At 41.6% G+C, this 14,357-nt stretch overlaps 1 protein-coding gene across 3 annotated transcripts in view; it reads right to left on the bottom strand.

Annotated features, from left to right (window-relative positions):
- Positions 1–14,357, bottom strand: part of MYOF (myoferlin) — a 158,575-nt gene that overhangs the window by 99,833 nt on the left and 44,385 nt on the right. The window lies entirely within an intron of this gene.

The following is a 14,357-nucleotide window of genomic DNA, read 5'->3' as shown; positions in this document are numbered from 1 at the left end:
CTCAGATAATTTTCTCCTTAAAATAAAAACAAAAATCAACTCTGCCTACTACATCTCCCTTTCCTTTTATTCACAAACTGTTTGAAACTCACTGACAAACTTTAGCTTTCCCTGTCTTAATAGACAAAAAATGTGAATTCCTGGTTCTGTACAATCTGCATGATTTAAGAGAGCCCAGAAGGCTAGCCACCTTCTCCAAAACCCATCATCTGAACTCCCTACCTTTAGATTCTGAAACTCCTCCTTTACAGTGCAAAATCATGTAAAAGACATTTCCATACAGACTCATCTGTCAGTCACACACATCATAGTATGAATTAGTTTGACCCAATTACCATGTAGCATAGCTCTTAGAGCTGGAGCTCTAGAGCAATGCTACCTGGGTTTAATCCCAGTTTTGAGCCATATGACTCTGATAAGTTTCTTAATTACTGTTTCAATTTTCTCATTTTTAAAAAGGGGGAAATAGTAGTATTTATCACAGGATTATTGTACAGATAAAATTAATCTCTATGCAAGCCTTTAACACAGTGCTTGGCACAGATCAGCATCCAACATTATTTAAAAAAAAATTTTTTTTATTAAGGTATTATTGATATACACTCTTATGAAGGTTTCACATGGAAAAACAATGTGGTTACTACATTTACCCATATTGTCAAGTCCCCACCCATACCCCAATGCAGTCACTGTCCATCAGTGCAGCAAGATGCCACAGATTCACTATTTGCCTTCTCTGTGCTACACTGCTTTCCCCTTGATACCCCACACCATGTGTACTAAACATAATACCCCTCAATCCCCTTCTCCCTCCCTCCCTCTCCACCTGCCCTCTCACACCCCTCCCCTTTGGTAATCACTAGTTCTTTCTTGGAGTCTCTGAGTCTGCTGCTATTTTGTTCCTTCAATTTTGCTTTGTTGTTATACTCCACAAATGAGGGAAATCATCTGGCATTTGTCTTTCTCTCCCTGGTTTATTTCACTGAGAATAATGTCCTCTAGCTCCATCCATGTTGTTACAAATGGTAGGATTTGTTTCTTTCTTATGGCTGAATAGTATTCCATTGTGTATATGTACCACTCTTCTTTATACGTTCATCTACAGATGGACACTTAAGTTGCTTCCGTATCTTGGCTATTGTAAAAAATGCTGTGATAAACATAGGAGTGTATATATCTTTTTGAATCTGAGAAGTTGTATTCTTTGGGTAAATTACAAGGGGTGGGATTCCCAGGTCAAATGGTATTTCTATTTTTAGTATTTTGAGGAACCTCCATATTGCTTTCCACAATGGTTGAACTAGCTTACATTCCCACCAGTAGTGTAGGAGGGTTCCCCTTTCTCCACATCCTCGCCAGCATTTCCAACAAATTACTTTTTGTTGCTACTATTGAGAAGTCACTTTTGGCTGGAGCCCAGAATGCTAGAACACTCCCAGGAAGCAGTAGTGGGAGGGGGGGCAGGGGCGGGGCAGGTGAGGCTGGTGCAGTCGGGGACAAGGGCACAGAGTGAGGAAGGGGCAACCACAGGAGGTAAAAGTCTTCCGATGTGCTGCTTCAGAGTTTAGCCCAGGGAGGATCCTCCTCTTCATCACCCCTTTATTCCGGTTCAGCCCTCCCAAACCTAGCATCTGTTCTGCAAAGGTCACTGTGACCTCTTCTGGCTAAGCCCAGACCCTTTTTGGAATCCCCACACTAAGTCTACCATGGCACTGGACTCTGGGGCCCATACATCTTTGAATCATGCAGCTCCCCTCCTGGCACTCTGACTGAACCTTTCTTCTATGAACCAACCCCTCACCCCACTTTTCATTTCCTACTCCCAGTGTGTGACCTCCACTCTGACCTCAGCCCTCTACTCTGCTGATATGACACTCTCTGGATTTGCACTTTGCAGTCCCTCAAGGAGTCACAGAATCACAGAATGTTACTCTAGAAGTGACCTTAGAAATCCCCAGTCCAATCTGTTCCTAACCCCATTTTACAGATGGAAAAAGGTCCAGAAGTACAAAAACCACATGATCATCTCCATAGATGTTGAAAAAGCATGACAAAATTCAACATCCATTCATCATAAAAACTCTCAACAAAATGGGTAAAGAGGGCAAGTACCTCAACATAATAAAGGCCGTATATGACAAACCCACAGCCAACATTATACTTAATAGTGAGAAGCTGAAAGCTTTTCCTTTAAGATCGGGAACAAGACAAGGATGCCCACTCTCCCCACTTCCATTCAACATAGTACTGGAGGTCCTAGCCATGGCAATAAGACAACACAAAGAAATAAAAGGCATCCAGATTGGCAAGGAAGAAGTTAAACTGTCCCTGTTTGCAGATGACATGATATTGTACATAAAAAACCCTGAAGAGTCTACTCCAAAATTACTAGATCTAATATCTGAATTCAGCAAAGTTGCAGGATACAAAATAAATATGCAGAAATTTGTGGCATTCCTATACACTAACAATCAACTAGCAGAGAGAGAAATCAAGAAAACAGTTCCATTCACAAAGAATAAAATACCTAGGAATAAACCTAACCAAGGAAATGGAAGACCTAACTCTGAAAACTACAAAACACTCATGAGAGAAATTAAAGAAGATAGCAATAAATGGAAACACATCCCATGCTCATGGATAGGAAAAATTAATATTGTCAAATGGCCATCCTGCCTAAAGCAATCTACAGATTCAATGCAATTCCTATCAAAATACCAACAGCACTTTTCAACGAACTAGAGAAAATCATTCTAAAATTCATATGGAGCCACAAAACACCCCGAATAGCCAAAGCAATCCTGAGAAAGGAGAATAAAGCTGGGCAGATTACCCTCCCTGACTTCAAGCTCTCCTACAAAGCCACAGTAATCAAGACAATTTGGTAATGGTATAAGAACAGACCCATAGAGCAATGGAACAGACTAGAGAGCCCTGATATAAACCCAACCATATATGGTCAATTAATATAAAAGAGAGTAGCCATGGACATACAATGGGGAAATGACAGCCTCTTCAACAGCTGGTGTTGGCAAAACTGGACAACTACATGCAAGAGAATGAAACTGGATTATTGTTTTAACCCCATACACAAAAGTAAACTCAAAATGGATCAAGACCTGAATGTAAGTCATCAAACCAACCAACAAAGTTAGAAGACAACATAGGCAAAAATCTCCTGAATATGAGCATGAGCAACTTCTTCCTGAATGCATCTCCTCAAGCAAGGGAAACAAAAGCAAAAATGAACTCATGGGACTACATCAAACTAAAAAGTTTCTGTACAGCAAAGGACACCATCAATAGAACAAAAAGGCATCCTACAGTATGGGAGAATATATTTATAAATGACATGTCCAACAAGGGGTTAACATCCAAAATATATAAAGAACTTACATGCCTCAACACCGAAAAATCAAACCTGATTAACAAACGGGCAGAGGATATGAAGAGACAGTTCTCCAAAGAAGAAATTCAGATGGTCAACAGACACATGAAAAGATGCTGCACATCACTTATCATCAGGGAAATGAAAATTAAAACCACAATGAGGTATCACCTCACACCAGTAAGGATGGCCAGCATCAAAAAGACTAAGAACAACAAATGCTGGCGAGGATGCAGAGAAAGGGGAACCCTCCTACACTGCTGGTGGGAATGTAAGCTAGTTCAACCATTGTGGAAAGCAATATGGAGGTTCCTCAAAAAACTAAAAATAGAAGTACCATTTGTCCCATGAATCCCACTCCTTGGAATTTACCCAAAGAATACAAATTCTCAGATTCAAAAAGACAGATGCACCCCTATGCTTATCGCAGCACTATTTACAATAGCCCAGATATGGAAGCAACCTAAGTGTCCATCTATAGATGAATGGATAAAGAAGAGGTGGTACATATACACAATGGAATATTACTCAGCCATAAGAAACAAATCCTACCATTTGCAACAATATGGATGGATCTGGAGGACATTATTCTTAGTGAAATAAGCCAGGGGGAGAAAGACAAGTGCCAAATGATTCCCCTCATTTGTGGAGTATAACAACAAAGCAAAACTAAAGGAACAAAATAGCAGCAGACTCAGAGACTCCAAGAAGGAACTAGTGGTTACCAAAGGGGAGGGGTGTGGGAGGGCAGGTGGAGAGGGAGGGAGAAGGGGATTGAGGGGTATTGTGTTTAGTACACGTGGTGTGGGGGGTCATGAGGAAAACAGTGTAGCACAGAGAAGGCACATAGTGGATGTGTGGCATCTTGCTGCACTGATGGACAGTGACTGCATTATCATCAGGGAAATGAAAATTAAAACCACAATGAGGTATCACCTCACACCAGTAAGGATGGCCAGCATCAAAAAGACTAAGAACAACAAATGCTTATGGGGTATGGGTGGGGACTTAATAATATGGATAAATGTAGTAACCACATTATTTTTTCATGTGAAACCTTCATAAGAGTGTATATCAATAATACCTTAATAAAAAATTTAAAAAAAAATAAGAAAGAAAAAGGTCCAGAAGGCTGAAGTGGCTTGCAAGTAGAAGCTGAGCTGAAACCAGGGTCCAGTCTCCACCCTACCTCACTGGCTTACAACTAGATCTAAAACCAGGCTGCAGGTGAAGGAGACACAGTCCTAGTTCCTCAACATCTTTGCCAGAACACTGGGAAACACCATACAAGCCAAAGGAAGGGAATAGCTACCTCTGCCCTCTGAAGATAATCTGGGTCTTTCTTCCTTATTTTTGAAGAGGCCTCAAAAGAAGGGCTCATCTGCTGCCTCTCTTGGGGTGCCCAGATCTTGGACTGTCCTTCCTCCTGTTCTTCACCAAGTGAGCTCTTCAACTCCCTCAAGTTCAGATGATGAAATACATGGTCCCAGGGAAGGCCCTTCCACCTCTCCCACATGGAGTGAGTCATACTTTCTTGTGCCTGCCACACATTGCCTTACCCTAGTCTTGTGCCTGTTGTTGACCTATTGGCCCCCTCACTACCATATGCTCTTCAGAAGCAGGGTGCTTGCTCTTCTGTTTCTGCCTTGGGCCTAACACAAACTCTAGTACATGGCAGGGGCTGGATGAACAAGGAGTGAATAAATGAATGAGGGGATTGTGACCCCTCACATGCCTTATTAAGTTCTTCAGAAGTTTGGCAAAGCTACTGCCAGTTCTCAAGAAAGAGCCCCCAGACACTGGAGGGGTGCTCCTCCAACCAGGTACCAGCTGCAGGGCAGCACAGCGGGTCAGGCTCCCCTTTTGCACACCACACTCTGAGCGATGCTGGGCCAGGGGCCTTTTAAGTTCCAACAACTAAGACAAACTTCCTCCACAATCCTGAGCCCAAGTGGGGCTTCCCCCCTGCTGTGTATTGCTCCATTTGGGGTTGGTAGTTATTTGTGGTAGCAAGCAAGAGAGAGAAGAGGGCAGGGTAAATCAAACCTCTCTGCAGGGCTGGACTCTGAACAAGTCTTCATTAAATTCCTGAGGGATACTCCAGAAACAGACTGAAGGTAATAAAGAACCCATTTCTTCTGGAAATACCTCCTGCTCTTCAAACTTCAGGCTGAAGGGATGGATCAGAGAAAACCAGCCTCAGTCATAGCTACCACCATCGTTACATAGCAGCAAAAGGATATTGGAGCAGGAAATTGTGCCTTTTTGTGACAGGAAGCTGTACAGGATTAAACAATGCTACCCCTAAGTGCTCCACAAAGAATGAGGGGGGCCCTCCAGGCATGGACGAACACACCCTCTGCACAAGCTGTTTCATTACCTAAATGTTAGCGGTTGTACTGGCATGCCCCATTAATGAGGCCCAGGCATGAACCTGAACCACAGCCAAAGGGATCTACAAACGGTGACTCTTTCATGACTACTGAGGGCAACGTTAGGCTGCGAGTCATTGACTGAATAGAAGGCTGCTCATTGTATTTGCTTCCTGGTGCTGTTGTAACAACGTACCACGAACTGAGTAGCTTAAAACAACAGACATTTATTCTCTAACAGTTCTGAACCCTAGAAGTCCCAAATCAAGGTGTTGACAGGGCCATGCTCCTCTAGAAGCCACTAGGGAAAAATCCTCACTTGCCTCATTAGCTGGTGGCTCCTGGCAGTCGTTGGCATTCCGTGCTTTGTGACTGTACCACTCCAACCTGCCTCTGTTTTCACATGGCCTTCTCCCCTGTGTGTCTGCACGTCCTCACCTCTTCTTATAAGACACCTGTCATTGAATTTAGGGACCACCCTAATTCAGAATGACCTCATCTTAACTTGACCAATTGCATCTGCAACGACCCTATTTCCAAAGAAGGTCACGTTCCAAGGATCTGTGTAGACAGAGATTCTGGAGGGATGCTATTCAACCCACTACAGAGGCCATCTTTTTTATCTTTCCAGTTTTTTTCTATTACCATGGGTCTGCAGCCACACAGGCAGCCCCAATCCACTGACTGCCTCACTTCCCCTGTCCCCCACGTCCTTCACGTCCTTGCTTTCCTCCAAACCTGTGTTGGGTTCTGTGGTCTAACATTGCAAACGCTCCTCAATCCTGTCCCTTCTCTCATTTCTCTGTAGTCACCTGTTTCTTTCAATGCTCCATTTACTCCATGCCTTCACCTAGGCAGCTGAACCTGGTTGAGAAGAATCCATACTCTACTGTCTAATCTCACTTCAATTTTGTGATCACAAACTTTAAGTGGATAGCAGGACTCCCCCAGCCAACCTACCACATTTCCAAGGCATCTGTTTCAAAGTTTTCCTGGTTCCTGGTCTGAGATGGCCACTAATTAGCCAGTAAAGTCCAGTCACTTGACCTTTCTGAACTCCCACCTATTTTGCAACTTGAAAGCTTCTGACACCCTGTCTACCCTCCTCACTATCACCTAATAACCTTGCTTTTAATTTCCTTGAGGCAATCAGAAGGAAATTTCCACATCCATACAACTCCAAATCAACCCTTATATCTGCGTCTGCTGCCTTGCTTCCCTCCTGCTACAATCACTGAATTAACTGCTCCCCAACCTGAGCCAGTATTTCCATGTGCACACTGATCCTATCTCCTCTTGATATGCAAGGATTTTGCTTCTGTAATTTCTGCCTCTGATTCAACTCATCCAGTTCCCCTCTCTACTTAATCATTCTCATCGAGATGTATACATGCTGAAATGTGGCCTATAATTTAAAAAAACAAAATGTTCCTTGACTCCACAATACCCCCTCTAGTTACTGCTCTGTTTTCCTGCTCCTCTTTACTGTCCCTCTGGCTGTGACACACCCTCCACAATCCCTTTGTCTGACTGCCACCCAGCCTCTCCAACAATTACCACATCACTCAGTCAAAGCCTACCAAGCATCTGACTGTAGTCAACACTGACCTGTCTTCTTTCTGAATGTCCGTTACTCCCCATGTGACTCACACATTGATTACAAGTGATGCTTCGATTACTACTCAGGAATGGCTCTCCAAAGCTTTAGGAACTTATCAAAATGAGTCTTCATAATTTCTGAGATACACAGCTGGCCACTTTGCAGAACTCAGTGGCAGTGTTCCCATACACTATCCCTGTGTGTGTCACCTGTGTGTGACAGTAACACTTCCCTATGCAGCTTCTGTCTGTCCACCCAGTGCTGAAGAGCTGGTGGCCGTAGGTGACCTTACGACACAGTGGGGTTTGCCTTTGACATGCCCAGCTGTGCCTTTCCCTAGCGGGTACCAACCTCTCTCCCTCTTCCATGCCCCCATGCCCCCTTCCTCCAGCACTTCTCCCTACCAAGCAGAAGAGAATGGGCTACCAGTCACTCAGATGTCACCAGATCTGGAGGCCAGCCCTTCCCTACCTCCATCACTCCCATCTAACTAGAGGAAGGTCCTGTTAGAGCTTCCCAATGAAGGCAACTCCTAGGAATGGCTGGGGAAGATGGACACTTGCCAGTCACCCCTGGCTTCCTCCTGGCTAGAATACAGACTCCCCACCCGCAGCCAGCAGGCTCCCTTACCCAAACAGTCCTGCCACTCCTCTCATCTCTTCCACCCAAGCTCGAAGTGGGCCACCATCCCACCAAATCCTCTTCCATTCTTTGATGGCGTCCCTTCTGGAATATTTTATGCTATTTTTGTGTGGGAGGGGTCAATATTTGCTATTTCCCAACAGCAACCCTGTTTTTCTAGAGTCCTAGAATGTCATTCTCAGCCTGTGATATTAATTTTGCTTCTCATGACAAAGTCTTGCTAAGTGGAGGTACTGGTTAAGGCAGAATTTAAATAGCTTGGGCCAAAGGTCATTGTAAAATCAGAGCAAAGGGCTGGTATAGTCATCCGTGTAAGTTAAAAAATACAAAGCAGAACAAGAGAGAGAGAGTTTTTAAGCATGAAAACATTTTAGAGAAAACATGCTGAATTAGTGGGAATGTTGAACAATAACTTTTCTGGGTTTCCAACATGCTACAAGTTACAAAAATAAATGTGTTCAACCATAAGCAATTTATTAACCTCCACTGATTCTTGGGCAAATACGTGCTAAGAACCTCTGGAATGGTTCCAATACATAGACTAGAGCAAAGGTACCATGGAAGAACCTCTAACCAAACAGGAATGCAAACACAGGCTTGCAGAGAAATCTTGGTAGCATTTGCCATGGATCGATCAAGCTGTGAGCCAGTCTAGGAAACATTGCCCAAAGAGCTCTGTCTGAGTCTTATCGAGATTAAGTTAACCAGGCAAAATGCTCAACTCCACGGCTTCTCAAAGTGAGCTCTGAAATCTGCCTCCTGATTGGGTATTTTTCCTTCAAATTAGTTTAGTTACATTCTCTGAAGGTAAGTAATAGAAATCTGCACATTTCAAGATCTCCCTTGGTGATTTTACTGGGCTTAAAATTTAAGAACTATTTGTCTATTGTGATCCTGTTGATTTTCCTAAATAACCTAGAAAAAAATAGGCTGAATACAAGTCTAATTTGGAAATAGTGCCTACAACCATCATCTGACACATAGATCATTTTCCAGTTCAGTTCTGACCAAGTCAGTCCCTTGTTCAGAAAGCATGCCATGGACCTCTGTGATGTGTCCATCAAGGACATATGTTTCAGCCTGGAATGCTCAGACCTCAGAAACATGCTTCCCTTTTATGACACTTCTGAATGAATCAGTCACTTTTGTCTATTCACTAGTGTTCCCCCAAATGCTCTTCTTCTGTTTTTTTTGGTTTAGTGAAATATATTTATCTGGTTCACAGTCACTTTCTTTCTTTTTGCCATTATTTAGTATTTTTTAAATACATTTTTTACTGAAGTATAATTGATATGCAATATTATATTCAAGTATACAACATAGTAATTTGACAGTTATCTACATTATTATTATTTTTCTAGTTCCTTTAGTTGTGAAGCTAGACTGTTTATTTGGGGCAGGCCTGTACTGCTATAGTACTTCCATCTTGGAACCACTTTTGCTGCATCCCACATATTTTGATCATTGTGTTTCTGTTTTCATTTGTTTCCATGTATTGTTTGATGTCCTCTTTGATTTGGTCACTGACGGTATTTATCCTTCTGTGTGTTTTGCGTTTGTTTTTTATTCGTGTAATTGATTTCTAGTTTCATACCATTGTGGTCTGAATAGATGCCTGATGCAATTTCAATCTTTTTAAATTGATTGAGACTTTTTTGTGTGACCTGATATGTGATTTATTCTGGAAAATGTACCATGTGCAGTTAAGAAAAATATATATTCTGCTACTTTTGGGTAGAATGTTCTGTATATATCTATTAAGTCCAACAGGTCTAATATGTCATTCAACACCACTGTTTCCTTATTTTCTGCCTGGATGATCTCACCACTGATGCAAGTAAGATGTTAAAATCCCCTAATATAGTTGTGTTGCTGTCTACCTCTCCTTTTAAGTCTGTTAGTATTTGCTTTGTATATTTAGGTACTTCCATTGTTGGGTGCACAGATATTTACAATTGTCTTACCCTCTTGTTGGACTGACCCCTTTATCATTATGTAGTGTCCTTCTTTTCTCTTGTTACTTTCTTTGTTTTGAAGTCTATTTTGTCTGATATAAGTACTGTTACTCCTGCTTTTTTTCCCTTTTATTTGCATGAAATATGTTTCTCTATACCTTCATTTTCAGTCTATGTATGTCTTTAGGTCTGAGATGAGTCTCTTGTAGGCAGCATATAGATGGGTCTTTTTTCTTCATCTATTCTGCCACCCTATATCTTTTGATTTAGTGCATTTGATTAGCATTTAAGGGAATTATTGATAGGTATGTACTTACTGCCATTTTATCAACTGTTTTCCAGTTGTTTTTGTAGTTCCTCTCTGTTCCTTTCTTCCACTCTTGTAATTTGATTTTCTTTAGTATTATGCTTGGATTCCTTCTTAAAAATTTTTTTGTGTATCTATTACATGCTTTAGGTTTGTGGTTACAAGATTCATATATGGTTTCCCTAAATACATAGCAGTCTATGTTAAATTAATGCCCATTCAATTTCTAACATATTGTGAAAGTACTACTTTTCTGTTTCTCTTTCTCTTCCACACTTCATATATAAGACGTCATAATCTATATCTTTTGTATATCCCTTGACTAATTTTGTATACGGTTGATTTTACTACTTTTGTTTTTTGAACTTTATACTAACTTTTTAAGTAATTGGTCTACTACCTTTACTACTGGTTTATTTTCACTGGTGAAAAATACTTAAGACTTGGAGGTTGGAGCCAAGATGGCAGCATGAGTAGAGCAGTGGAAATCTCCTCCCAAAACCACATATGTTTTTGAAAATACAACAAAGACAACTCCTCCTAAAAGAGAGACCAGAAGACACAGGACAACATCCAGACCACATCCACACCTGTGAGAACCCAGCGCCTCACGAAGGGGGTAAGATACAAACCCCAGTCTGGCGGGACCCAAGCGCCCCACACCCCAGCTCCAGGTGGGAGGAGAGGAGTCGAGTGGGGAGGGAGAGGGAGCACAGGACAGCTAAACACCCAGCTCTAGGCATCTGCATCCACAGCACAGGCACACAGTGTGTGGGGTGCTGGATACTAGGGAAACAGGACAGTAAGACCTGTGAACGGGTCCCTGCAGCTGGCGCCCCAGGGACAAAGAAAAGCGAGTGCTTTTTGGAAGTCTTAAACGGACAGGGACCCCACAGCCGGATGGAAGCATCCTGGGACACTTAGTCCAGCAGCAGAGAACTCCAGGCACCCTAAACCCCTGGATATGAGGGCAGCTCAGAGGCCCCTCACGGAGATAAACAGCCTCCCGGCCATTCCCCCTCCAACGTGGCTCCACCATATTGGAGCGGCAGCCCGCGGCAGGCCACACCCAAGGCAACAGCGGAGATAAACTCCATGGTGGCCGGGCAAGAATCAGAAGCCCCATCTGTGTGCAGCTGCCCAGCACAAGCCACTAGAGGTCACTGTTCTCCCAGGAGAAGAAGGCCACAAACCAACAAGAAGGGAAGTTCTTCCAGCCATCACTCGTGCCAGCTCTGCAAACTATCTCTATCACCATGAAAAGGCAAAATTTGAGGCAGACAAAGATTACAGAGACAACACCTGAGAAGGAGACAGACCTAACCAGTCTTCCTGAAAAAGAATTCAAAATAAAAATCATAAACATGCTGATGGAGATGCAGAGAAATATACAGGAGCTAAGGGATGAAGTCAGGAGGGAGATTACAGACATGCAGAGGGAGATTACAGACATCCGGAGGGAGATTACAGACGTCTGCAGGGAGATTACAGAAGTGAAACAAACTCTGGAAGGATTTATAAGCAGAATGGATAAGATGCAAGAGGTCATTGATAGAAACCAGAGAAGAGGAATGCATAGGAGCTGACACAGAGAGATAAAAGGATCTCCAGGAATGAAACAATATTAAGAGAACTGTGTGACCAATCCAGAAGGAACAATATCCATATTATAGGGGTGCCAGAAGAAGAAGAGAGAGAAAAAGGGATAGAAAGTGTCTTTGAAGAAATAATTGCTGAAAACTTTCCCAAACTGGGGGAGGAAATAACCAAAAACACTATGGAAATACACAGAACTCCCAACAGAAAGGACCCAAGGAGGACAACACCAAGACAAATAATAATTAAAATGGCAAAGATCAAGGACAAGGACAGAATTTTAAAGGCAGCTAGAGAGAAAAAGGTCATCTATAAAGGAAAACCCATCAGGTTATCATCAGACTTCTCAACGGAAACCTTACAGGCCAGAAGACAATGGCATGATATATTTAATGCTATGAAACAGAAGGGCCTTGAACCAAGGATACTGTATCCAGCACAATTATCATTTAAATATGAAGGAGGGATTAAACAATTCCCAGACAAGCAAAAGTTGAGGGAATTTGCCTCCCACAAACCACCTCTACAGGGTATTCTAGAGGGACTGCTCTAGATGGGACCACTCCTAAGACTAAACAGATGTCACCAGAGAAAATAAAATCATAGGAAAGAAAGCAGACCAACCAAATACTAACTAAAGGCAAAAAATAAAATCAACTACCCACTAAAAGCAGTTAAAGGAAACACGAAAGAGCACAGAATAAAACAACCAACATATAAAGAATGGAGGAGGAGGAATAAGAAGGGAGAGAAGAAAAGAATCTCCAGTGTATATAACAGCTCAATAAGCGAGCTCAGTTAGACAGTAAGACACTAAAGAAGCTAACCTTGAACCTCTGGTAACCACAAATCTAAAGCCTGCAATGGCAGTAAGTACATACCTTTCAATAGTCACCCTAAATGTAAATGGACTGAACGCACCAATCAAAAGACACAGACGAATAGAATGGATAAAAAAGCAAGACCCATCTATATGCTGCTTACAAGAAACTCACCTCAAACCCAAAGACATACAGACTAAAAGTCAAGGGATGGAAAAACATATTTCAGGCAAACAACAGAGAGAAGAAAGCAGGGGTTGGAGTACTAGTATCAGACAAAATAGACTTCAAAACAAAGAAAGTAACAAGAGATAAAGAAGGACATTACATAATGATAAAGGGGTCAGTCCAACAAGAGGATATAACCATTACAAATATACATGCACCTAACACAGGAGCACCAGCATACGTGAAACAAATACTAACAGAACTAAAGGGGGAAATAGAATGCAATGCATTCATTTTAGGAGACTTCAACATGCCACTCACCCCAAAGGATAGATCCACTGGAGAGAAAATAAGTAAGACATGGAGGTACTGAACAACACACTAGAACAGATGGACCTAATAGACATCTATAGAACTCTATATCCAAAAGCAACAGGATATACATTCTTCTCAAGTGTACATGGAACATTCTCCAGAATAGACCACATACTAGCTCACAAAAAGAGCCTCAGTAAATTCCAAAAGATTGAAATTCTACCAACAAACTTTTCAGACCACCAAGGTATAAAAATAGAAATAAATTCTACAAAGAAAACAAAAAGGTTCACAAACACATGGAGGTTTAACAACATGCTCCTAAATAAACAGTGGATCAATGAACAAATCAAAATAGAGATCAAGGAATATATGGAAACAAATGAGAACAAGAACACAAAGCCCCAACTTCTGTAGGACACAGTGAAAGCAGTCTTAAGAGGAAAGCATATAGCAATCCAGGCACACTTAAAGAAGGAAGAACAATCCCAAATGAATAGTCTAAAATCACAATTATCAAAACTGGAAAAAGAAGAGCAAATGAGGCCTAAAGTCAGCAGAAGGAGGGACATAATAAAGATCAGAGAAGAAATAAACAAAATTGAGAAGAATAAAACAATAGAAAAAAATCAATGAAACCAAGTGTTGGTTCTTTGAGAAAATAAACAAAATAGATAAGCCTCTAGCCAGACTTATTAAGAGAAAAAGAGAATCAACACACATCAGCAGAATCAGAAATGAGAATGGAAAAATCATGACAGACTCCACAGAAATTCAAAAAATTATTGAAGACTACTATGAGAACCTATATGTTAACAAGCTGGAAAACCTAGAAGAAATGGATAACTTCCTAGAAAAATACAACCTACCAAGACTGACCAAGGAAGAAACACAAAAGTTAAACAAACCAATTATGAGCAAAGAAAAAGAAACAGTAATCAAAAAACTACCCAAGAACAAAACCCCTGGGTCAGACGGATTTACCTCGGAATTTTATCATACAGAGAAGACATAATACCCATACTCCTTAAGTTGTCCAAAAAATAGAAGAGGAGGGAATACTCCTAAACTCATTCTATGAAGCCAACATCACCCAAATACCAAAACCAGGCAAAGACCCCACCAAAAAAGAAAATTACAGACTAATATCCCTGATGAACGTAGATGCAAAAATACTCAACACAATATTAGCA

This window comes from Manis javanica, chromosome 7, assembly GCF_040802235.1.
Source record: "Manis javanica isolate MJ-LG chromosome 7, MJ_LKY, whole genome shotgun sequence".
Taxonomy (NCBI): Eukaryota; Metazoa; Chordata; class Mammalia; order Pholidota; family Manidae; genus Manis; species Manis javanica.
Note: the sequence above shows the minus strand (reverse complement) of the source record. Positions and strands in the feature narration are given on the sequence as shown.